General features: G+C 41.1%; 1 protein-coding gene across 1 annotated transcript in view; it reads left to right on the top strand.

Annotated features, from left to right (window-relative positions):
• TMEM266 (transmembrane protein 266) overlaps positions 1 to 25995 on the top strand; it is a 217100-nt gene that overhangs the window by 39751 nt on the left and 151354 nt on the right. The window lies entirely within an intron of this gene.

Below are 25995 nucleotides of genomic sequence, written 5' to 3'. Positions count from 1 at the left end.
TTGGTTTCTTCCCGGCTAGAGCAAAGGAGAATGAAGAAAATCAAAGGCACAAGGAAGCAATTAGTCCAAAAGAGTAATGGCCCAGATGTATCACAGCCTCCTCTAGCCTAGACCAGAAGAACTAGATAGCGCCCGGCTACCACTACTGACTGCTCTAACCAGGTACACGTGGAAGTCCCAGTTAGAAAGGGAAAAAATATAAAACAAAAATCAAATTCATAAAAAAGACCACACTTACTTGTCTGATAGATACTGTAGGAATCCCCGAGACTATTACCTTAAGACGCCCTTCTAACTTGGAACTGAAGCCACTCCCAGAGGTCACTTTTCAGGCCAAATAATAAACTGCCCTATAAAATTAACAATAATACCCATAAGGAATGTACTCCTAAGAGCTATCAACTATATGAGACAAAAAGGGCAACATTTGCCCAAAAGCAAAGACAAGAAGGTAGGGAGGGGTGGGGAAACCGGACAAATGGAAACAGGGAACCCAGGGTGGAAATAGGGAGAATGTTGGCATACTGCTGAGATTGCAGTCAATGTCATGGAACAATTTCTGTATGAATTATTGAATGGGAAGCTAATTTGCTGTGTAAACTTTTACCTAAAGTACAATAAAATGTTCAAAAAAGAAAAGCACTTATCCCAGACATTGTAGTATGAAAGAATAACATTTATAACTTATCAGTTTAGGTTATACGTAAAAGAAAATCCAGTTCAAAACAGCATGAGCAAATATGTGTTCGTTTCCCTCACAAAACAGGAAGTCTTGAGGTAGGTGATTACTAAGGCTGGTTTACTAGGCAATGATGCCATCAATATTTTCATTATTTTTGCCTAATGGTTCCAACCTGGTAACTGCAGCTCCAAGCATCACATCTAAGATCAAGGCAAGAAGAGGTCAATGGTGATCTCTGCCCTGTCTGACCATTTTTATTAGAAAAAGGAAAAACCTTCCACAAAACCCCCTCCAGCAGGCTCATGGGCTAGAGTTCAATTATATGGCCAGTGTAGCAATAAGAAACACTGGAAAGTCAAATGTTTAGCATTTCTAGTTTCTTTCCCCCAATATAAGTTAATTTTTATTGCTGTTGTTGAGAATATACACAGCAGAACATATACCAATTCAACAATTTCTACATGGGGTATTCAGTGACATTGACTACATTCTTCCAGTCGTACAATTCTCACCTCCTTTTTCTGAGTTGGTCCTCCTCCACTAACTCACTGCCCTGTAAGTTTCCTATCTAACCTTTCAAGTTGCTATTATCAATTCAGTCCCACAGAGATAGATCCTAAAAGAACATGATGCTCAAGGCTGACATTCTTTACTAGTCAAGCTAAACTACTGTTTGGTTTTAAGAAGACTTCAGGGGATGTTTTCAGCCTAAGGTTTAAAGAATATCTCAGAGCACTAGTTTCAGGAGTTCATCTAGCCTCCATTGTGCCAGAAAGTCTGAGTCCATGAAAATTTGATACTCTGTTCTGTATTTTTCCCCTTTTGATCAGATTTCTTCTATTGAATCTCTGATCAAAACATTCAACAATGGTAGCTGGGCACCATCCAGTTCTGGTCTCATGACAAAGGGGGCAATTGTTCACTGTGGCAACTAGCCACTCATTCCACATCCTGCTATTCCTGACTCTCCTTCTTCCTCTGTTGCTCCAAGTGAATAGAGACAATTATTGTACCTTGAATGGCCACTTGCAAGCTTTTAAGACCCCAGGCACTATAGGATTTCTAGTTTTTATGGGGGAGGTAAAGAATGTGTCTTAGATTAGCCAACCAACAGTGTCTGCCATAGTCCACAACCCGGTACACACACACACACACACACCCCTTCTTCCTATACATATGTATTAAACAGAACACATCCAACCTTTCCTCAAGGAAGACAACCCCAATGTCTCATCCAGTTATGGAATCCAGCTTGAGGCAGGATCTCTGGGTGATTTTCTGTCTGCTCTGGCAAGTCTGAATATGGCAACTCTTGTCTGGTCATCTATATAGCTAAAGATAAATTATCTGTCTATAACCCACACCCCTGTATGTATATATAATGGTGAAAGAGAACAGAGTAGCCTAAATAAAAATTCCCGTTGAGAAAAGGAAATAATGGGAAGAACACAGTGGCGAATGATCCACAATATATATCGTATCGTATTTTGCTGGACAGGAATCACAAAGATTCCCTGGTAGGCAATAAAGTAAATTCCTTGGTTAATTAACCTGGCAGCTCCTAGTTACAGCTTTGTGGCCATAACTAAGGTAGATTTCAAAGTTGATGTCCTTCCTAGGGGCTACACAGCTTTTGTAGCCTATAGAGGATTACTTGGAGGGTAAAAACGATCACAACTATTTGCTAGCTTTGGAACATAATTCCCTCAAAAAAGTATCAAGTTTAATCCCACTCCTAGGAATATATCCTAGAGAAATAAGAGTGTTCACACGAAAAGATATATGTACACCCATGTTCATTGCAGCATTGTTCACAATAGCAAAAAAATGGAAACAACCTAGAGGCCCATCAACAGATGAATGGATAAACAAAGTGTGGTACATATACACAACAGAGTATTACACAACACTAAAGAACAATGATGAATCTGTGAAGCATCTCATAACATGGATGCATCTGGAGGACATTATGCTGAGTGAAATAAGTCAGTCACAAAACGGCAAATATTGTAGGAGACTACTACTGTAAAAACTCATGAAAAAGTTTACATACAAAAAGAAACAATCTTTGATGGATATGAGGGAGGGGAGGGATGGGGATGGAAAAGCACTTAATAGACGATAGATAAGCGGTAACCTTGGTGAAGGGCAGGACAGTGCACAATATTGGGGAAGCCAGTACAGCCTGTACAAGGCAGGGCCATCGTAGCTCCATAGACACTTCCAAACTTCCTGAGGGACCAAATTGCTGGGCTGAGGGCTCTGGGGACCATGGTCTCAGGGAACATCTAGCTCATTTGGCATAATAGAGTTTATAAAGAAAATGTTCTACATTCTACTTTGGTGAGTAGTGCCTGGGGTCTTAAAAGTCTGTGAGCGGCCATCTAGGATACTCCACAGGTCTCACCACTTCGAGTGCAAGGAAGAATGAAGAAAACTAAAGATACAAGGGAAAGATTAGTCCAGAGGACTAATAGACCACATCTACCATGGCCTCCACCAGACTGGGTCCAGTACAACTAGATTGTGCCCGGCTACCACTGACTGCTCTGACAGGGATCACAATAGAGGGTCCCGGACAGAGCTGGAGAAAAATGTAGAACAAAATTCTAACCCAAAAAGAAAGACTGCAGTTGCTGGCCTGACAGAGACTGGAGAAACCCTGAGAGTATGGTCCCTGGACACTGTTTTGGCTCAGTAATGAGGTGACTCCTGACGTTCATCCTTCAGCCAAAGACTGAACAGGCCCATGGAAGAAAACAAGACTAAAGGGGCGCACTGTCCCTGGGGCAGGAACTGGACGGTAGGAGGGAGCCGAGAAACTGGTAATAGGGAACCCGGGTTGAGAAGGGAGAATGTTGATATGTCATGGGGTTGTTAACCAGTGTCATACAACAATGTGTGTACTGTTTGATGAGAAACTGGTTGTTCTGTAAACCTTCATCTAAAGTTCAATTCAAAAAAAGAAGTATCAAGCTTGCTGAGCGAATGTTAGTCACAAAAGAACACATACTGTGTGATCTCACTTATATGAAATAGGCAAATATATAGAAACCAAAAGTTGCTAGTGGTTACCAGTAATGGAAGGGAGGGAGAAAGGGGGAGTTTTTGCTCAGGGTGCATTGAATGTATGTGCCTGGTGGTGGATAATTTGGAAGAAGACAGTGAAAATGATCACACAGCTTGAAGAACGTAATCAATTTCACTGAATAGTACATGTAGAAATTGTTAAACTGCTGTATGTTTTGTTGTGTATATCTTCACCACACACACATACACACACACCAAGTATCAAGCTTGTAGTCTGTTTGCTTCAGATCAATTCCATGTGTGAGTAACTAGAGCCAAAAATACATTTCTAGAAATAATCTTTAGGCCTGGAAATTCTCATCTCTTAGCAGCTGACCTCTGACTTCTTAAAATAGACTTGAGACAATTCTAACAATAGCCTTGGGTGGGGAGGTACTTCCCTTAATACCTGCAAAACTCCACTTTATAGGGCTCTTTTGTCAACATACAGGGCAAGATAAAGGCAAAGTAACTCTCCAGCAAAGTCATCTTCATTTCCTCTCTGCTTTCATCCTGAGTAGTAATTTGAGTTCACCCCTCTTCTGTAGGATCATACTGGAAGCCACAAGAAGTAACCAACACATAGCAATATTCCAAATGTTTCCTATCATTTCTTCTAAAACTATAGCCCCAGTTTACATACGATAAACCTTTCATGGAATAGCAGGCAATGGTTTAAGCAAATGCTTTCCTTTTACAAGGGTTACAATTCTCCCCTCAGTTTTTCAGTAGAGTGGTTCAATAACGTCCCAGGCTCTTTCAATCCTTCTATTCTATGGTCCTTTGTGTTTTTAGTTTTTCAGCCTCATACTTATCTCGTGGCTGCAAGATGGCTGCTATAGCTCCTGGCATCATGTTTGCATTCAAAGCACAGAGAAAAGGAAAAGAGGTGTACCAGCCATCTATGTCCTCTTTATCAGGAAAGCAAGAACTTTCCCTGACTGAATTCAGGAGATTTCACTTTATAATCACTGGCAAAGGGGAATGGGATTATCATGGCTGGCTTCGACTAGTCATGGTTTTTGCTTGAAGCTGAGTACATTATTGTCTCTAGCAAAATGAAGGTAGGCAATGGAGAGCGGACATTAGGGAGGCCACTAAGTTTATCTGCCTTCCATAGATATTTATAGTTTTAAGAGAATGTTTGAAAAATAGAAACCAATGTCTATTTGGTGAAATTTCTGGGAACATAACAAACTGAAGTGGAAAAAAAAAGCCCCTTGGGCAGTGTTACAGAAAGACATTTTAGGTAAATAGGTCCCCACTCAGGCAAATCCATCCTTCTTAGTCTTATCCTTGTAATTTAGCACCCTTTAGCAATTCTACTTCCCATAGACTCTTCCCTTCAATTCTGAACCCACAGATTCTCTAAAATACCCGTGTTTATTAACAGCTGTTTCTGTGGCACCAGAGCCCCTGTTGGTGGGTCACAAGGGTGGAGGCTATTTATAAGTTAAAGACTGACAGCTATTATTGATGAAATCCTTACAGATCTTCTGAAATAGATCAATATTGTTTTTAAAAAAAACACCAAGAAATATTTAAGCTACTTGTTGTTCACCAAGAAATCTTTTGATTATAATTTGGTTTCCTAGTTAGGTCCCCCATCTGGAAGGAAATGCATTGATTATCCTGGTACCAGCTAGTTTATGGGACAGTTTTATCTCATTGTAAATTAACAAATTTGCATTCTGGTTTTACGCATCAGTCTCCTGGAGGTTGTTAGACTAATACTTCTTGGGACGCTAACTGACCAGATGAGGCTTCTCAGGCTATAGGACTGAGGGTCAGACCCTGGTAAATTCACTAAGATTATACCACCCTATGTGGTCTTTTGAATAATAACAGCTGGCCTCTATAGGGAATAGTCCTTCTTATCACAGAGTGTACCGGCATGAACCTCTTTCTTTACAATGTTCATAGAAGCAAGTCAATTTTCATGCTGTGTGGCTGCTGGCAAAAGCTACTTTGATATAAATTGTGCCACATATAAATATACTGAAGTCACCAACCACTCAAAGTATAATAGTTTCCAAGCAACGCTGAACTCATACCTTTGATATATATGAGACAGAGAGAATAGGGGTTAAGAGCATAGGCCCTGGAACCAGAATGTTTTAGAGTCCAAATCCCAATTCCACAGGAGAACATTCCACCCCATAATGAATGTTTGACATTGCACAAAAATCTTTGTGCCCAGTTTCTTCATCTACAATATGGGGGCCGGGAGGTGGGGGCGGGGCAGAATAATGGTACCTACTTCAAAGGATTGTTTGAATATAAAATAAATCTATACATGTAAAGTACCTCGAACTTAAGAAGCATTCAACAAGTGTTAGCTATCCTCATTATTTTTAACTGGAAAACCTAAATAGTGCGTGGTTGCGTATCACCGAGTTGGAAGTGATGTGATAATAAAGATTTATTTCACATGCAAAATATGAAATAATGCAAATTCCTCCAAAATAATAATTCATCAAGAATCACAGTTTCACAGCTAGCTGGTGAATGATTTGTAAACTCTTTTAAGCTATTGCCACATGGTAATAGCAAACTTTCTATTCTGTGCTACCAAAAATAATCTTGAATTATACATAAAAAAAAAAAAAATTTCCTATGAAATGCTACAACCTTCTGTACAGAGTTGTAAAGGAAAGAAATATCATAGAATTTCCTAATGGTACTCCCCCCTCAGTGTTGTCCCTTGTACCCTGGCTTTCCTGGAGGTTTCCTGTGCCCCTGTAAGCTAGAACTGCAGTTGACAACCAGTATCCAGTTAGGATAAGTCTCTGAACACTGTCCTAGGAAATTCCTCTTAAAATAATGGGTCAGCCTAGTGACCTTTCGTATAGGTATGCCTCTCTCAGGAATGGTGTAATTACTTCTCCTTTCCATTTTACTGAGTATACATAACTAGTTATCCCTAATATTTCCTTGATCGCAAAGAAATATTCTTAATGGCCCTGATTTTCCTCCAGCCATTTGTCTACTTTTCTCTTACCCAGTGCTGCTTTCATTTCTGTTTTGTTTGCTCACCTCCACGGGCACAAGGCTCTTTTTCCTTTTGCCTCTGACCCTCACATCTTCACTCTCAATTCTTCACAACCACACTCACTTCCCACCCAGTTCTTCAACTTTCCAGTCATTCTTCTCCCCCTGCCCCAACCATATCTGCCAAATAACCCATTTAAGGACAATTTTTTTTATTTTATGTTTTGGTGTGGGTCTTTTTGAGTTTATCCTACTTGGAGTTCATTGAGTTTCTTGGATGTGTAGATTCATGCCTACATCAAATTTGAGAAATTTGTGGGCATTATTTTTTCAAGTATTCTTTCTGCTCCTTTCTCTCCTTTCCTTCTAGGACTCCCATTATGTATATGGTTAGTATGCCTTATGATATCCCATGTCCCATAGGTCTTTGTTCATTTTTCTTCTCTTCAGACTAGATAATCTCAATTAATCTGTCTTCAAGTTTGCTATTCTTTCTTCTACCTGCTCAAACCTACTGTTGAAGTCTACTAGCAAATTTTTTATTTCAGTTATTGTACTTTTCAGCTCCAGAATTTGTATTTGGTTCCTTTTTTTTAATTTCTAACTCTTTATTGATATTCTCTATTTGTTGAGACATCATTCTGCTGGTTTCTTTAGTTCTTTGTCTATGTGTTCCTTTAGTTCCTTGAGCATATTTAAGACAAATATCAGAGCTTCTTCAGAGACAATTTCTGTTAATTTCTTTTTTGCTCTGTATGGCTCATGATTTTTTGTTGAAAGTTAAGACATTTCAAATATTGTAATGTGGTAACTCTGTAAATAATATTCCTCCCCCTCCCCAGGATTTGTATTTACTACTTGTTATGGGTTGTAGTTGTTTGTCTAGTGACTTTTCTAAACTAATTTTATAAGGATTATAATCTTTGTCATGTGTGGTCATTAAAGTCTGTTCTGTTTAATGGTCAGCTTGTGATTTTACAAAGATATTTTTAAGTGCCTGGAGACAAAAAAAAAAAAAAAAACAGCTAGGCTTTGTGTGTCTGTTGGGACACACCTTAAATATTCAGTCACAACGTTTACAGCTCTGCTTTTGCCTTTACTTACTGCTTGTGCAGAGCTTGAAGGTCAGCCAGAGCTGAGAGATAGTGTCTTCTCAAGTCTTCTCTGAGCATACATCCCATTCTGGCCATGTTGTGTGGTTTTCTAGATTCCCAAGAATATGTGGAAGCTTTTCAAAGTCCCTATTCTCCAAAGTATCTTCCTCCCCAGCATTTCTGTATGTCTGTTGTTTGCCCCAACTTATATCCTCTGTCCCAGGCAGCAGAGGCTTATTTATTTAATTTGCCTTTCAGTGTTTTCCAGGAATGCCTTCCATAACCATTTCTCTGCCCTGAGTTCTGAGGTAGGCAAAATAAAGGTAAGTCCTTTGTGTTAATCCTTCAGGGAGTCCCCAGAGAGGTCAAGACAGACAAAAGATAATTGTTCAAGAACAAGGTCCACTGTGCTCCTTCTGCAACCAGGAATCCACACCAGGAACTCAGGCTGCCATATTTAAAATCACTGTCAAGCAAGGGGGGTGGGCAAATATAAGTTAAAATACCAAGCATTCACTTTGTTGCTGTAAAATTTCAATTTTTTCCAGAGTTCTGATAAAACTGGTTCTAACAGTGTGATGGTTGTGTGTCAGCTTGGCTGGACCATGACTCTCAGTAGTTTGGCATTCATACGATGTTGTGATCACTTCCATGATGAGATTTGATATATGTGAACACCTCCATGATGTGATCTGGTGTGAATAGCCAATCAGTTGAAAGGGAATTTCCTTGGGCATGTGGCCAGCATCGAATATAAGTGGACATTCTGGCAAGGCTTGTAGGCTTTTGCTCATTCTGGATCCTGCAGCTGGCTCCTGTTCATCTGACTTCTGGTTCTTGGAAATTTAGCTAGCGGTTTACCTAGAGTCTTGCCTGCTGGTCTTGGGATTCATTGATCTTTGCAACCGGTGAGCAGGAGCCCTGCTGTCTGACCTGCCCATCTTAGGTTTGTCAGCACCGTGGCTACGTGAATCAGGAGAAGCCTCTATCCTGATCCACAGACATGGGACATTGTAGTCTGTACAACCGTGTGAGCCATTTTCTCGATATGAATCTCACTCTATATATACTTATATGCTTTACTGGGTTTGCTTCTCTAGAGAACCCAGCCTAAGACAAACAGTTTTTTCCAGTTTTTCTGGTTATTTCTGTGAAGGGATAGGCCCTTGGAGTTTTGCCATTTTTGCTGACATCACCCCCAAGGACAAACTCTGTTCATGCTAAATTTTTACTTATCTGCAGTTCACTTTAATAAAAACCTGGTACTCTCTTGGATCACAAAACATTTGCTGGTGCTTTCTCCAATATAATTTAGTCTTTACTTTCTCCTACTTTCTATGACCAATGGAAAGATGCAAGTAACAGCCTTTTCCTTGCTCCCAAATAACAACTTTGAACTACCAAGCTTTGGTCCATTTGCTGTTTGAAAATCTCCATGTCATCTCATACTTCAGAGAACCATCTTCAATAATCCTGCATAGGAGGTAGAGTCAACATGGTGCTATAAAATAGAAACACTATGCCATCCCTCTGCAACAAAGACCCGAAAAACTAAGTAAAACAGATACAAACATCAATCCTGGAACTCTAAGCAATGAACGAAGGGATAAAGAACTAGGTCAAGCACTGAACAGAAGAAACTGACAGAGAACAGAGAATGAGGAGAGATAGGGAATAGAGGCCACGTGCCAGCTAACATGGTACGGCTTTGCCGTCTTGGAGCACAGCCAGCAATGACTATGGACAGGGAATATGGGAAGGCAAGTTCACAGAGCTCCTAACAGGAGACAGAACACCTTCCCTGTAATATACCCTCTTCCTGCTAGCCCCTGATGTGTTGCCACAGCTAGAGGACCCCTAGTGCTCAGACCAGCTACCACACTGGGCCCATGCTGCTCCCCCAACCCCACCACTTGACCAGCTGTTCAAATTATCTCAGAGCATAGGAATACTCCTGAATTAATTCTATGAAGCCAGCAAAACCCAAATACCAAAGTCAGGCAAAGACACCACAAAAAAAAAAAAAAGAAAGAAAATTACAGACCAGTATCTCATGAATATAGAGGCAAAAATTCTTAAAATTCTATCCAATAGGATTCGGCATTATATCAAAGCAATAATACACCACAACCAAGTGGGATTCATACCAGGTACTCAAGGATAATTCAACATAAGAAAATCAATCAACATAATCCACCGTATAAATAAAGGAATCACAAGATCATCTCAGTTAATGCAGAAAAGGCATACGATAAAGTCCAACACCCGTTCCTGATAAAAGGTCTCAGCAAAAGAGGAATAGAAGGGAAGTTCCTTAACATAATAAATGGCATCTATACAAAACCAACAGTTAACATCATTCTTGATGGAGAGAGACTGAAAGCATTCCCCCTGAGAATGGGAACAAGACAAGGATGCCCTTTATCACCACTCCCATTTAACGTTGTGCTGGAAGTTCTAGCTACAGCAATAAGGCAAGAAAAATATATAAAGGGCATCCAAATTGGAAAGGAAGAAGTAAAACTATCCCTATTCACAGATGCTATGGTACTATACATAGAGAACCCCAAAGACTCCACAAGAAACCTTCCGGAACTAATAGATTGAGCAGAGTAGCAGGATACACAATGTTGTTGTCGCTGGGTGCCGTCGAGTCAGTTCCAACTCATAGCGACCCATGAGTGAGAGAACGAAGCACTGCCTGATCGTACACCATCCTGACAATTGTTTTTGTGCTTGAGCCCATCGTTGCAGCCACTGTGTCAGTCCATCTTGTTGAAGGTCTTCCTCTTTTTCGATGACCTTCTACTTTACCAAGCATGATGTCCTTCTCCAGCAACCGATCCCTCCTGGTGACCGGCCGATCCCTCCTGGTGACATGTTCAAAGTATGTGAGACATAGTTTTGCCAGGCCTTGCTTCTAAGGAGGTTCTAGTTGTACTTCTTCCAAGACAGATTTGTTCATTCTTTTAGCAATTCATGGTATATTCAATATTCTTTGCCAACGTCACAATTCAAAAGGCATCAGTTTTTCTTCCGCCTTCCTTTTATACATCATCCAGCTTTCACATGCATATGAAGCGATTGAAAACACCATGGCTTGGGTCAGGTGCACTTTAGTCTTCAAGGTGACATCTTTGCTTTTTAACACTTGGTCTTTAGCAGCAGATTTGCTCAATGCAATGTGTCTTTTGATTTCTTGACTGCTGCTTCCTTGGGTGTTGATTGTGGGTCCAAGTAAAATAAAATCCTTGACAACTTCAGTCTTTTCTCAATTTATCATGATGTTGCTTATTGGGCCAGTTGTGAAGATTTCTGTTTTATGTTGAGGTGTAATCCATACTGAAGGCCATTGTCTTTGATCTTCATCAATAAGTGCTTCAAATCCTCTTCACTTTCAGGAAGTAAGGTTGTGTCATCTGCATTATCACAGGTTGGTAATGAGCCTTCCTCCAATCCCTATATCCCATTCTTCTTCATATAGTCTGACTTCTTGGATTATTTGCTCAGCATACAAATTGAATAGGTATGGTAAAAGGATACAATCCTGAATAGGCGTATGCATCCCCATGTTCATTGTAGCATTATTCACAATAGCAAAAAGATGGAAACAACCTAAGTGTCCATCAACACATGAATGGATAAACAAATCATGGTACATATACAACGATGAAGAACAATGACAAATCCATGAAATATCTCACAACATGGATGTATCTGGAGGGCATTATGCTGAGTGAAATCAGTCAATCACAAAAGAACAAATACTGTATGAGATCACCATCATGAACACTCAAGAAAAGGTTTACACACAGAAAGAAACAATCTTTCATGGTACTGAGGGAGGGAAGGGTTGGGAAGGGGAAATCATAAGGGGAAATCATTAACTAGATAGTAGATAAGTGTTACCTTTGGTGAAGGGAAAGACAGTACACAATATAGGGGAAGTCAGTACAACTTGATCAAAGCAAAGTCAAAGAAGTTTCATAGATACATCCAAATACCCTCAGGGACTGAGTTACTCGGACTGAGGGCTGGGGACCATGGTTGTAGGGGTCATCTAGATCAATTGGCATAAGAGAGTTCGTAAAGAAAATGTTCTACATCCAACTTTGATGACTAGCATCTGGGGTCTTAAAAGCTCGCCAACAGCCATCTAAGATACATCTACTGGTCCCACCCCATCTGGAGCAAAGGAGAAGAAAGAAAACCAAAGACACAAGGGAAATATTAGTCCAAAGGACTCATGGACCACACGTAGCACAGCCTCCACCAGCCCGAGCCTAGAAGAACTACATGATGCCTGGCTACCACCACCAACCACTCTTACAAGGATCACAATAGAGGGTCTCCAGTAGCAGGAGAAAAACGTGGAACAAAATTCAAATTCACAAAACAAACACACCAGACTTACTGATCTGACAGAGACTGGAATAACCCCTGGGACCATGGCCCCTGGACACTCTTTTAACTCAGAACCGAAGCCACTCTCAAAGCTCATCCTTCAGCCAAAGATTAGACAGGTTTATAAAACAAACAATAACACATATGAGGAACTTGCTTTTTGGTTCAATCATATATACGAGACCAAAAGGGCAGCACCTGCCCAAAAGCAATGACAAGAAGGCAGGAAGGCATGGGAAAAATGGACTGGCGGAAGTAGGGAATTGAGGTGTGGAAGGGCAGTGTGTAGACAATGAAGCTGACAGTCCTCAGGGCATCATTACCAATCCCCAACTTGTAAGTAGAGTAGCATGAACCACTTCCCCTTCTATCTGGCTTTCCAGATGTTTTTTAGGCAGTTGGCAAACTTCCTGCCCAAGATAGGAAAAACAAGGCTCTGGTCGAAGACCATAGAACCAGTTAAGACTAAATCTGGCCTGCCTAACATGTACAGAACCAACAACCCCATCCTCTGGGTGACCCTGGGACTTTTCTCCCACTAGAAGGAACCAAACTTTAGTGTCCCAAGATTGGGGGAAGACTTTCAGAAGTGAAGGGTCTGAGCCTAAGATCCCATTTGAGGGACCACCCCTCCCTTTTGGACTGAGCAAGTGACAGAATCGCCCCAAATCGCCCCAAGAATGCCTTTTTCAGGCCAGACCAGTCAACAACCTTGCTTTTTCCCTCCAGGACCATTCCGCTAATCAATACTGTTTCAGCCATTGTTCAGGGAGCCATCATGGAGATACAAGTCCTGATGTGCTCCTTTGCTTGGCCAACCGAATAAAGTGCCTTCTTTCACTTTCACCTGTTTTCATGTCTCTGGCCATGCTGAGTGAGACCTGAGACCCCAGTAACAACACATTGCAGGGACTTCAACCAATGTCACAAAATAATTTGTATATAAATTGTTGAATGAGAAACTAATTTGCTCTGTAAAGTTCCACTTAAGGCATAACAACAACAACAAAAAGATAGGAACCTTAGGGGGCAGTGAATTTATGTTAATGGGGAGGAACAACTCAGAAAAGAGGGTGAGAATGGTTGCACAACTCAAAGAATATAATCAATGTCACTAAATAGTACACATAGAAACTGTTGAATTGGTATATGTTTTGCTGTATATATTCTCAACACAAAAATAAAAGAAAAAAAATAATCCCACATATTTCTCTCTAAATTTAATCCTCCCATCCTCTTATTTTCAGTAGAGGTGATTCATTAGGGTCCACAATTTAATTTCTGTCATTATCAAAGATATTTTTGGAGAGTATTATATAAACTAGAAAAACTAAACATGTTATGGATTGAATTGTGTTCTCCCAAAATACGTGTTATAAATACTAAACCCCTATACCTGTGGATGTAATCCCATTTGGGAATAAGACTTCCTTTGTTATGTTAATGAAATTGTATCAGTGTAGGGTGTACCTTAAATCAGTCACCTCTGAGATATAAAAAGAATAGATTAGGCACAGAGAAGGAAGCAGAAATAGAAGGGAAGATACATGCTACCTGAAGATTGCCAAGGAACTAGCAACAGAAGTCGAAAAGAGACAAGGACCTTGGCCCCAGATCCGACACAGAGAGAAAGCCTTCCCCTAGAGTCAATGCCCTGAATTGAGACTTTTAGCCTCCTAACTGTGAGAAAACAAATTTGTTAAAGCCACCCACTTGTGGTATTTGTTACAGCGGCACTGGATAAATAAGATACATGCTAATGATAGTTACATTGTCAACAATAGACTAAACTGAATAAAATACATGAATACGTCTGTACTCAAAATAACTTTATAATTTTCCGTAATATTTTAAAAGTCAAGTTGTGTACGTTTCTATATTATATTATTAAAAATTAAATCGTTAGTATACACCAATATCCACTGCAGCACTATCACAGTTGCCAAAAGGTGGAAACAACCTAAATGTCCGTCAACAGATGGATGAAAAAAAAAAGTGGTATATACATACAGTGGAAAGTTACTCACCTGTAAAGAGAAATGAAGTTTGGATACATGCTGTAACATGGATGAACCTTGGAAACGTTATACTGAATGAAGTAAATCAATCACAAGAGGACAAATATTATATAATCTCACCCATGAAATAACTAGACTAGGCAAATGTATAGAGAACAGAGTTTATTAGTGGTCATCAGAGGTGGGAGGGAGAGGGGAAGGGAAGTCACTGTTGAAGCCTGAGTTTCTGTTTATGGTGATGGTAATTTGTCAAGGGATATCGGTAATGGTTGTACAACATGATTAATGTCATTGATGTCACAAAATTGTACATATGAAAAATGTTAACTTGGCACATGTTGTGTTATATATATGTTTATAATAAAAAAAGAATTTTAGCAGGAAAAGTATGTTAGCTACTACCTTAGACATAAATCACCATTTCAAAATAAACTATACCAAATTCCTGAAGGAATTTTCTAGCAGGTGTTTATTAGTTATTCCTGACAGATGATCAGGCTACTTAGAAGACTTTCTAGGAAGGATGAATCTATATCTTTCCAAGGTAAATCATTTCCATTTTAGACATTCTAATTTCAAATTTCTTTCATTTTTCTACTCTAAATCTTTCATGATGCCTTTTCCCTGGGGAGATGGGAAAAGGACAGGTACCATCCTCGGTATGACAGCATCTCATCTACTTGGAAAGCATTATTGTCACCCTTCACCTGCACGTTTCTACAATAAGCAAGTTGGGGTTTTCTCCAGACTCCTGTTCTCCAAAACTTTCTCACCCTTCTTTAATTCTACTTAGATTGTTAAGTCATGAAAACTGGACTTAGGTTTAACGGGCTTAGAGCACTTTGTTGTTTCTAATACGTTCTTATAAACAGTTAACACATAATTAAACGTAGTTGTAGACATACAGCTTTCTCAAATTTTAGAAATGAAACCAGGTTTCTGTAAATTAAAAATTATAGAATTTTTCCATATTGCAGAGACCACCCTTATTATCTCTTAGTTACATTAAATTGATGGTCTAGGGTTATAACTACCAAATTAGAGCTACAAATATGGCCCCCGACACATTAAAAAAAAGAATAATTACCTACCTGCTATGTCCTTTGATGAAAGCTTTTTTTTTTTTTTCTCCTAGACTACAGAGTATCAAGGAAACTGGCTTTCTATTGCTCACCTCTGTTTCTTCCACTTTAATAGGAATTGTCCTCACCATAAAGAAAAATATTTTGTGTAACAATTTTATCAATGAAAGAAGAAAAGTAATATCTGCTTGCAAATTTTATATGAGCTTTTTCTTTACTCAGTGATACCTCAGAGGAGTTCACAGTAAGGGGAAGCAGAAGCTTCACTGTGTTAACATGTTTAATTTCTCCGCCTTCCCCAACATTTTTTTTTTCTTTTCCTAAGCCCAGGAGAACTATTTATTGTTATTACTTTCAAATACAAAGCTAGAAGAAGTTGGGTTAAGACAGAAACGATGTTAAGATGATTTAGGAAAAGAAAGAAAGAAAAAAAGCTCTTTCACACCATACAAACAGGAATTTTTGGGGAAGGACAAGGAATTACATTTCTTTTATTATGAAAGCTACTTTCTGTGTTATGTTTCCTACGAGAAAAAGTTTCATTATGTTGACATAAATAGGCTTAAAAAAGACTGTCATATCAATAAGGTGGTAACCTTCATGGGACAGAAGGAAAAAAAAAACGTATATAATATGATCTATATTCCACTTTAAAAGTTCATTTTCTCAAGAGCTTTACTTTATATGGCACTAAAAAGAAGATCAAGGCGATATTTCAGAATACCTTAATGATATAAAAGTGGCATATACTGAATAATAAAGTTTTTACATCAAGCTGGTTATGGGAATGCAGCAATTAATTCCTCCAAAGTTTATGGCCTTTCTGTAGTCATACAAATAACGAACATGAAAGGTTCAGGAATAGGGTAATTTTGCAGCTACAAAACATCAAAAATTTATGCACACCTTCAAATTAGATCATGCTGGTTATTTTTCTGGTTCATATTTAGTCTGTTTGATAAGGGAACAGCCTATTTTTCTTCCTTACACAAAAATAATCAGAATCATAAATAGAGCTAGAAAGAAATTCAGAGAATGTCTAATGTTACAAAACAAGTTAGAAATGGAACCCTGGAATCCAGGATGCTTTTCCCTGTACAGTGTTTCTTCAAACTTTTTGAGGCTCAACTTTGTGTATATATATGAGGTAGAATGTACCAAGGTGGAACCTGAGGTCTCTGAGTCGTACTGCCCAGATCTGAATCTTGGTCCCTCCACTTACTAGACGTGTGATCTTGAGCAAGTTACTTAACCCCTCTTTGCCACATTTTCCTTACCTGTAAAATGAGATTGATGATAATTTACCTTTCCATAGGGTCGTTATGAAAAAATTGATACATACAAAGCACATGGAATAGTTTCTGGCACGTTGTAAGCACTTGATTATGTCAACAATTACTAGGTTTATATCAGTAAGGAAAGGATATGTACTTGCTAGGTTTTAAAATAGCCTAATTATGTTAGAATTGGAAGATTGGATCATGGTTGTGTTTTTCAAATATATGTCATTACTGATATTCTATTTTGGCACATGAATTATGTAGCTGAATGAATGGTTTCCTCATGAAGTACATGCAAAATTTCAATTATTAAATACATAATAACACTCAATTAACTTGGATGCCATTTAGGTTATGATCATTTGGTCCCAGTGACATACTAGAATATTTGACACCCAGAATGATCTTTTTTTTTTTTTTTTAACACTTTCTCTTCTATGTGATAATTTTCAGTAATAATCGTGAAACGAAACAAATAATAATAGGGAAGAAACACAGAATTCTTTTATTCAACTTTGCTTAAACAGGCAGGCAGCCCCCGGCTATGAAGGTCTGACTTACAAACAACCTGTGCTTGCCCTTTAATGTTACGGGAATTTGCGCTCACTTTGAAACAACTGAACCAACCCCTACTCACAAAATCATTATGATCACCTTCACTTGCTGCATATGCAGCTTTTAAATCATTTTGTACCTTGCACTAGAACAAAAAAAACAAAACCCGCTGCCATCTAATCAATTCCAACTCATAGCGGCCCTATAGGGCAGAGTAGAATTGCCCATAGGATTTCCAAGGAGCAGCTGGTGAATTCGAACTCCCGACCTTTTGGTAGCAGCCAAGCTCTTAACTACTGTGCCACCAGGGCTCCTGTCTTGCACTAAAACCAAAACCAAACCAAACCCACTGCCGTTGAGTCGATTCCGATTCATAGCGACCCTATAGGACAGAGTAGAACTGCCAGATAAGAGTTTCCAAGGAGAGCCTGGTGGATTTGAACTGCCGACCTCTTGGTTAGCAGCCGTAGCACTTAACCACTGCGCCACCAGGGTTTCCGTCTTGCACTAAAGTAAGGCTAAATAAGAACCATAGGCACCTGTTACTGGCTTATAGACTTGACTTAAAGGTACAATTAGGAGCAGATCTTGTTCGTAACCCAGGGAATGCCTGTATACCAATATAATAAAAAAATACTATAGCACAAAAGAGGAAAAAAGTCATGGGATTAATTACATTAATGCATTTCTGGGAAAGGAAAAAAAAAAGGAAAAAACTTATGTCTACATATTAATTTGTAACCCAGAACCAAACCCACTGCTCACGAGTCAATTCCAACCCACAGCAACCCCATAGGGTTTCCAAGGTTGTAAATCTCTGTGGAAGCAGGCTGCCACATCTTTCTCCCTCAGAGCCCCAGGTGCTTTTGAACTGCTTGCCTTTCGATTAGCAGTTGATCACTTTAAACACTGAGCCACCAGGGCTCCTTTGGTTTGTAACAGAAGGTGTAATAATATCACACCTTTTGCTTTCTTGACTTGTTCTTTAATTTCGAAGTGAACAATGCCAATTATAAAAAGAATTTCTAAGTTAGATATTTACATTCAGTAACAGTTCAGATATGAATTAAAATTTGCACATACCAAATTAAAATCTTATACTTCAAAGTTTGCATTTTGTTTCACTCTTAAATTTTCACAAATAAAAACTCCAAGTAGACACACAGAACGAATGATTGAAGGATAGCACTGACGTACAGTAAGTCCCTGGGTTAGGAACGTCTAACTTACAGGTTTATGGACAACTTGTACTTGCCTGCCCTTTAATGTTATGAAAATCTGCCCTCACTTTGAAATGATTTCACGAACCCACTGACAAGTTGATTCTGACTCATAGCGACCCTATAGGACAGAGTAGAACTGCCGCATAGAGTTTCCAAGGAGCACCTGGTGGATTCAAACTGCCAACCTTTTGGTTAGCAGCTGTAGCTTTTAACCACCATGCCACGAACCAACCCCTATTCACAACAAATTCTTCATCACAGTCACCTTTCCTTGTTCCACATGCAGGCTTCGAGCCTTTTCTCGAACTAAAGTAAGCCTACATAAGAATCGTATGCACCTCTTCCAACTTACCTACAAATTCTTAAAGACACACATAGGAAGGGATCATGCATGTAACACAGGGACTGCCCATAATCAAGTCCTGTTTCTTCATCCTTCTTGCCTCTGTACTATCATGGTTGTTAAACATCTGTAATTTCTCTAAACACAGAAATATGGAGCAAAAGCATTGCAGACGTGAACTGCGTCTGAATGCTTGGAAAAACACCTATACAGATATTACTGAAGACTAACCATATAACTGGGAGTACTCTAAATTAACTTCCACGTAGAATACAATGTTTACTAAAGGATAATAAAAATGTATTAATTTGAAGCATATACAGATATATGTATTTGTAAAACTTAATAGCTACAGAAATTGTTTAGAACTTAGACCAACAAGAGATAATTTTCAGGGGTGAAGTATTTTATCACTGGCATTGTTTGGAACTACTGGTACATAAAAATCACTGGTAATAAAAAGCAAACTTGTAGTGGGGTTATTATACTTTTTAAATTCTCTGCAGACAATGAGAATGATTTTGCCTACACCCAAGGTGACTGCTCCTACTGTCCCGCCATTGTCTGCCACTCCTTGAGGTGAAATCTGCCATTGAAGTAGTATCGTTGAAGATGCGTTGGCTGCGTTAAGCATGTTTAACCTAAACCAACCAACCAACCCCACTGCCGTCGAGTCGATTCTGACTCATAGCGACCCCATAGGACAGAGTAGAACTGCCCCATAGAGTTTCCAAGGAGCGCCTGGCAGATTCGAACTGCTGACCTGGTGGTTAGTAGCCGCAGCACTTAACCATTACGCTACCAGGGTTTCCGTGTGTAACCTACTTAGGGAAAATCTTTTAAAAAGGAATTTGAGTGATGACTGAGTGCATTGAGCCGTGCTTTGTGTTTTATCCCCTAGACTGTGTGCACATGAATGTTGCTAATAACAAATCAATCATGTTTAGTCATTAAAGCCAGCTCTCAAACCAAACCCACTGCCGTCGAGTTGATTAAGCAACCCTGTAGGGCAGAGTAGAACTGCCCCATAGGGTTTCCAGGGCTGTAAATGTTTACAGAACCAGACTGCTACATCTTTCTCCTGCAAAGCCAGCTCAGCAGGATTAAAAAAAAAGAAAAAGCTACATTAGCAGTTATCATGTATAAATTTTAAAATAAATGTCACAAAGAGCCACATATGCTCTATTTTTCAGGCTTTTCCCCAACTCAGATTGGCTTTCTCCCTGTTTGCTCCAGCTAAGCAAGGTTGTGTTATAAACTACCATTTGGAAGAGCTTTCACAATATTAACATTTACACAAACATTAACAATTTAAGGTGTCTTGGTATTATTTAAGTTTTCACAAATTATGTGGAATGAGATTCACATACGCTGCTTTTATAAGTGGCTATCTCAAGAGAAAAACGTTTTTTAACTCTGATACCAATCGTTTTCAGTCACAGGATCAACGTAATCTCTAATCTGTCTTCCCATAATCTTGCGGCTGCATACATGCACAAGTTTTCTCATTATGTGATCACGGTATGCTTGAAAACACAGTCTTTTTAATTAAAAGAAAATCTCACTTACCTGAAAGGGCATTTGGGTATGGGATACCATGCCAATTTATAGCCACATTAGAGACAGGTATATCTGGCAAGAAAGTGACATACATGAGGCTTAAATCCACAGTTAATTTCTTCCACTCCTGCTTTTCCTGCTTTATAGCTTCTCACCCACAAACCTCCCTCTTCTTAGTAACCTACAGTCTACAGAAGCAGCACCTGTACTGTTGATAGCTCTAGTTTTTGTCAAATAATCTTATTGATAAAAATCACCTGGAGCAGTTAAAAATAAAAATCATAGGCTGCTCCCCCAGAGATTGGATTTCAATGGGTTTTAGGTGAGGCTCTGGAATCAGATTTTAAACAAGTGTCCCCAAGTGATTGTTATGGGCCAAGCAAGTTTAAGTACAATGCTCCAAGCCAAAGCCAGAGTCTTGCCAGCGATCTTCCCAGTTCCCCTAGATTGATCAGCCTCTAGGCTTAATCCTCCTCTGGGTGTTACTAGTCTCCGGGTGTTTGAAAGCAAGAGTAGGCCAAGTTTGGAGGAAGCAGAATGGCATCTTGCCTAGACTTCTGATTTAGGTTTTCAACACCCCAGTGAATCTACCAAGGACGGGGAAGATTTTAGTATGGGCATGTGCTGTGAAAGGAGCCCTGGTGGTGCAGTGGTTAAAGAGCTCGGCTGCTGATCGAAAGGTTGGCTGCTCCACTCGGTAGGAGGAAGATGTGGCAATATGCGTCCTAAAGAGCTACAGCCTTGAAAATCCTATGAGGCAGTTCTCTGTCCTACAGGGTCCCTGTGAGTTAGAATCAACTGACAGCAGCGTTTGGTTTTGGTTTTTTATGCGCTATGAAGTAGCACACCACCAGGGGGCAGTATGGAGCTGACAAAGTATACCTGTTGGGGATTTTTGACTTCACGTAACATAAAATGGTTGCACCTGCAATTTCCATGAACTCACATTAAAAAAAAGTAGCACACTTAAAAGATAGAGGTAAACTATATTAGCATGTAATTTCCACGTAGATTTCTGTCTCTGGAGAGTCTTTATAGACTGCCCTTGTAGAAAGAGTTCCCTTAAAGTAGTTTTGCACCTGAATCCAAACACTTTATTAGAATGCAAAGATTCCAGGTAAACCAAAGTCATGTTCAATCTCCTCTTCCTCTAATATTAGCTAGCATCGAAAATGGATATTTTTCAATGGTTTTAACTAAATGGTGTGTAGCGTTTGGGTCAGAATCAACTCCGTGGTAACTAAAAGAGTTCTAAGTCGGGGGACAGTGGGGTGGATAACAACTTCGGCAAGCTACATCAAGGCTGTTTCCAAATGAACTGCAGCTGAAATGTTGCTACCACCTGTCAACACAACCCTTACCCCTCCACCCCATCCTCCATCAAGCTTTCGTGAACTTTTCCCACTTTCTCCCTTCCAGTCCAGATTTTTTCCTTTTAGAAACGTTCAAGAAGAAAAATTCTCTGGCAACAAAGGTAGGTTCTATAAAAATCACCTGTAAAAGATGTTTCCTCTGAAATTTCACTATCGGAGATTCGAGTTGGTTGAGAAACATTGAAAGATGACGGAGGGCCTGAAGAAATTTTACTTCCAGGTTTGCCAAAATTAGGTTCTCATTCCCTATCTACACATTATTGTACCTAAGAAAAGCGTGACCATGATGCAAGCCCATGGGACAATTCCATGATCTAGGTTTTGAAGTCTTTCAACTCCACCATTTTCATCATTCAGCTAGAAGAGGTGAGGTGGGAGGAGAGGGAGGCAAGAATGAGAAAGGGCATTCCTGGGAGGCCAAGTGGGCTTAACCAAACAAAAGTATTTTTACAAGGTATGAGATCTGAAAACCAAATGTATGTTGAATCTGCAGAGCCGAAGGCTGTCCTGGAACTTAGTGTCCTAGAAAAGAGGGTTTCCAATCTTTTCAAGTATTTTAACATAAAAATATCAGGCTCTCATAGGAAAATGGCTATAATTTTTAGCATGAAGACTACAAATGACAAGAGCTACTATGAATCCAGTAGCTGCTCAAATGACTGTACTCCGTTGCTCACAGCAGCATCTGTGGACTTTAGAAAAAGCTGTATATATTATGTACATGAGGATTTTTTTTTTTTTTTGCCTACACAGAATATGTGTGGATGCATCCAGATTCCTCACAGTAACTCCACTAACTCACCTTCTAGTTAGAAAACTGGGGGCAAGTTGTTGTGGGAACGGTGGTCCCAAAATATACCTTCTCAATGGCGGGCGATATCACCTCCAAGGGGCAAAAATCGCTTTTGAAAGGAGGGCGAAAGCAAGTTACTAAACTGTGGGCAAGTCGCTGTGGGAACGGTGGTCCTAGAATGTGCATTCTCAACGGAGGGCGGTATCAGCTCCAAGGGGCAAAAATTCTTCTGAACGGGGCGAAAGAAAGCTTACGCTTTTTATGTATAAAGCAACAGTTTATAATCAGCTATAGAGTACATATGTGCTATTGGAATTTGATGGGGCAGGGTTAGGGAAAAGAAAATCTGAAAAAGCTCCTTAACCAAAAAAAAAAAACCCAAAAAACAAAAAAAATCGTTGCCTTCGATTCCGACTCATGGCGACCGTATAGGACGGAGTAAAACTGCCACATAGGCTTTCCGAGGAGCAGCTACTGCAACCTTTTCGTTCGCAGTGGAGCTGATAACCACCGCGCCACCAGGGCTCGAAGAGGCTCCTTAAGGAGGGACATAATGAAGGGAAAAAAAAAAAAAAAAGGTTGTGAAAGACTGTGCCCTAGAAGGATCCTGAGCTGAGACGGTCAGACGAAGGCAGGGACAGGTGTTTTCCTCCCAGCAGTAGACCTGGGAGCCCGGGCTGTCTAGGTCTGCCACCACCTGGGTCAGGGCGAGGTGTCTTCCCCTCGCGGACAGGTAAACGGTGGGCAGGTCGCTGAGCTGCTTCCTCGTGCGGCAAAGCGCAGAGGGCAACGCCTGCTGCCGTTTGTTCCGTCACAGGGAGCTGTGAGCGGACGAAAAGAACAACCAGAAAAGAGCTCTGGAAACTGCAAAGCGCTGCACCAACGCGAAAGGAGGCTCCTCGTCTCGATAGGACGAAACTCCCCGCGGGGCCCTTGGCTTCCTTCAGGGGCCCCGTCAGCGTCCGCACTTGTTGCTTCTCCGCCCCGCCTGCCGGCACCGCAGACGCTCCCTTCGCCACAAGGGCGGGTCCCCGCCTCGGGCACAAGCCCCGGCCCAGGGCCCCCGTCCCCGGCCCGCGGGCCGTTTCCTAGACAGCGGCGCCACCCCGCCACAGCCGCCGGGGCGCGCTCGCGGGCGGCGGGAGGTGAGGGCGCAGGCGCGGGCCCGGGCGAGCTGCCGGCACGAGGCCGCGCGCGCGCCCCCAAGCGCGGTGGGCGGAGGGGAGGGAGCGGCGGGGCCTCGAGGGGGCGGGGGGCGGAGAGGGGAGCCCCGGGAGCGCGAGCCGCTGCCGGCGCCGCTGCAGAGCGGAGCGAGTCCCGAGCCCGGCAGCAGGTATGTGTGCTCTCAGCCGGCCGCGGCTGGGGCTTCCCCCGCCTCGGTGCCCAGGTCCGGTGGCCGGGGCGGGCGGTCAAGGTTTGCGGGGTGCGTGCCCGGGAGGGCTGGGATCTTAGCGCTGACCTTCATCCCCGCCGGCCGGGGGAGCAAGCCTAGGTGCTTGGGGCAGTCCAGGACTGCAGCTCCAGACTGGGGACCTTCTTGTCACATGCTTCTTATTTTTTGCAAACTGCCCTGGTTCGGGTCCAGCTGCAGATGCCTTACCTCCCATCCTTTGCCTCCGTGTGCCATCTTGCATTTATTAATAAAACATGCAAGCTGGGAGGGGGGGGTTGCTGCTGGGGGGAATCCCATTGCAGTATGTCAAGCAAGCGCCTATTTTGGGGATTTTAGACGTGATTTTGAAATGGAAATCCCACACCCTGGGGATTTGTGGCTTGGTTGGTCATGACCACTTTCTAGTGGGCTTCCCCCATTTGCCCGGAGGCGCCACAGCGGCAGGATGCGCTGTCAGGAAAGGATGGTGGGTTTTCACTGTCAGGCCAGATACCGTTCAGGGGACAGGTGCAAGCTACAGCAGACAGTTGCCTGCTTGCTAACTTGCCAGGGAGGCTTAAACCCAGAAAATTGTTCCCCTTGATTGCCAAGAGGAGGCCTTGAATAGAATCCCCAAGACTTGCGTACTCAAACTCATTAAGGTTTTGCATCTAAAGATGACTAAAGCTGGCCACCTGTTGGAAATCAGACCCCATAAACGCCCCCTCCCCCACCCCCGGTAATCTAGCCCACCAATCCTGTTGAACATTCGCCAATACTGAGATAAGAATAGGCCCATATTAGTTCCTTCTAGCGTCCTTAATGCTGCTTGTTTCTTTTGAAATAGAACCTACTTTTTTTTTTATGATTTGGTGGCCCTATATTGTAGGTTGAAATTTCATGATTTGTTTTTATTCCATACACCTATAACGTCATATCCTAAAGACTGAATTTCTCTTCAGTGTATGTTTCTCTGGCTTTTCACCTTGCTTTTGAGCAACAATCCGAGAGTGGGATGTACGTAACTACTTACCTTTCTTTTCATTTTTTTCAAAATATTGTAAAATAATAGTAACAGAAGTGTAGAATGAAAATGTTCGTCACAAGATGATCAAATATGGCAGCAGACTGTAATCACTTCTAAAATGCAGTCAGAATGCCACATCTAATAGTGAGAAGGACCCGTATCTTAAGTGCCAGGTACTGAGCTGGAAGCTATTCGTGCATGATTTCATTTAATCCTCACAACAAACCAATTATCTCCATGTTGAAGACGAAGACGCTAAGACTTAGAAAGGTTAGCTAACTTGTCCAAGGTCACACAGTCAGGGACGGGGTTAGGATGCAAATTCAAGTCTGATTGCCAAGGGTAGGGGGTCTGCATTTTCATTAAGATCAAGCTTATACATGAGCTCACAGGCTTGGATTCTATTTTCTGTTTCATAGATTCCACACCAACCTTTGTGGCTTTCCAATAGGAGAAATTGTTGCTTTAGAAGGAGTGGGTGTGGAATTTTTTGAGGTGACACTGAGCCTATACTCAACGGCACTGGGTACTGAGCCTATAAAAAAAATGGGGGCTTCTGTTGAACATTCCCAAACAAGCAGTTAAATGCAAAAGGTTATTTCCCTCCACATTTAAACCTTTAAAACATGTAAGCATTAGATAGAATAAATCACTGATATTTTTCTTTATTGCATCCCACCCCAGTCATCTTGCTGCCCCGCACACTGTCCTTCGGTCTCACTGCTAGTCACGAGAACAACATTGTCTATCACACTTGACATGTGAGCACCTGAGCAGGGTGAAGGAATCCATAGCAGCCAGGGACTGTCATCCAGTCTCTCTATGATGGTAACAGTTATTCATTCAAAGTTTTGAGAATTTGTACATTCCACTGTGTACATGTATTTAATCTTTTTTTTTTTTTTTGGCAAATGCATTATTATAATACAAGTATTGAATGTTGCAAGGAGCCCTGGTGGTGCAGTGGTTAAGCACTTGGCTGCTAACCCAAAGGTCGGCAATTCGAACCCACCAGCCACTGTGTGCGAGAAAGATGCGACAGTCTGCTTCTGTAAAATTACAGCCTCAGAAACCCTGTAGGGCAGTTCTACCCTGTCCTATAGGGTCACTATGAGTCAGAATCTACTCT

This window comes from Elephas maximus, chromosome 13 (assembly GCF_024166365.1).
Source record: "Elephas maximus indicus isolate mEleMax1 chromosome 13, mEleMax1 primary haplotype, whole genome shotgun sequence".
Taxonomy (NCBI): domain Eukaryota; kingdom Metazoa; phylum Chordata; class Mammalia; order Proboscidea; family Elephantidae; genus Elephas; species Elephas maximus.
The sequence above is the reverse complement of the archived record's forward strand: the minus strand, read 5'-3'. Positions and strand labels throughout refer to the sequence as shown.